The following is a 1,419-nucleotide window of genomic DNA, read 5'->3' on the forward strand; positions in this document are numbered from 1 at the left end:
TGCACTGTTATTTCAGATTTCCTAGTCACCAAGTATTCTTCTTCTCTCTCTCTCTCTCTCTCTCTCTCTCTCTCTCTCTCTCTCACACACACACACACACACACACACACACATATTCCTCAGTGCTAGGGTTACAAAATGGGCACCACAGTTCCCAGCTCACATGGCTGCCCAGGATCCAGACTCAGATCCTGCACAGCAAGCACCTAGCTCTTTACCCACGGAGCCAGAGCCCCATTCCCCTCCCCCCATTTTTTGATACAGTGTCTCTCTGTAATTCAGACTGGTCTCAAATCTTCCTGCATCGGACTCCCGAATGCTGGGGTTACGAGCCTATGCCACCACACACATTTTGAACAGTTTTTCTCACACTGAAAAGTGGGACTAATGCTCGGTCTCACAGGTGTGAGGACGGATGCAAAGTGAGGGCACGAGGCCCTGAGAGCATGAGCTCACTACAGAATAACCACCACTTTTAGACATCGTATGCTATCACGGTTATCCATCTTATTGCCCCTGTACTAAATGAAAGAAGTGTGTCTCTTTATTGACTCATATTCCTCTGACTGTAATATAAGAGCGGTTTTGTTTCCTTTGGATGCAATGCAAGGATGTACTTCTGCTTCCAAACATACAAAGTAGGCATTATCTTCCCCGTTCTTCCCACTAGGCACAGCTAAAGGCTCTGGATGCTGAGCAGACACAGGTGGAGTGAACAAGATGAGCCAGCCGGCTAGACTCACAGAGCAGCACAGACTTGAGTTCACTGACTTCTCTCAGGATCCTTCTGTGCTTCTTAGAGCGCACACTTGGAGTTGGAGAAAACAGCAACCTGGACATTCCAAAGGACCTAGAATAAAAATAAACTCACAGAAGCTGGTTCTCAAATATCAAAAGGACTGGAAGAGGGTGGCCGGGTAGAGGACATTCAGCTTTTATATGGTAAACAAATGTGCCACCAAAAGACACAGGCGACGCTGTGGCACTATCTGTCCTGTCTGTCCATGCCAGCATGCCAGTCAGCCAGTGAAAGGTGGGAACTAACTAAAACTGTGTGTGTGTGTGTGTGTGTGTGTCTGTCTGTCTGTCTGTCTGTCTGCCTGTCTATCTCTCTGTGTCTCTCTGTGTGTCTGTCTATGTGTGTGTATCTTTTTCTGTTTCCTCTGTCTGTCTGTGTGTGTGTGTCTGTCTGTCTGTCTCTCTCTCTGTATATCTGTCTTTCTGTCTGTCACTCTCTCTCCCCTGTCTCTGACCATACTCACTGCCTCGGGCAGGCTAGACAAGTGCTCGTTCACTGACCTACACCCCCAGCCCCCTGGGTTTCTGTCATGCCAGGCTATCACGAGGCACCCCAGTACTCTTACCAGACGATACCAGAAAAGTAAAGTCAAGACCTTGAACATTTAGCCAAGCCTGCTA

Source organism: Microtus ochrogaster, chromosome 5 (genome assembly GCF_000317375.1).
Source record: "Microtus ochrogaster isolate Prairie Vole_2 chromosome 5, MicOch1.0, whole genome shotgun sequence".
In the NCBI taxonomy this organism is placed as follows: Eukaryota; Metazoa; Chordata; class Mammalia; order Rodentia; family Cricetidae; genus Microtus; species Microtus ochrogaster.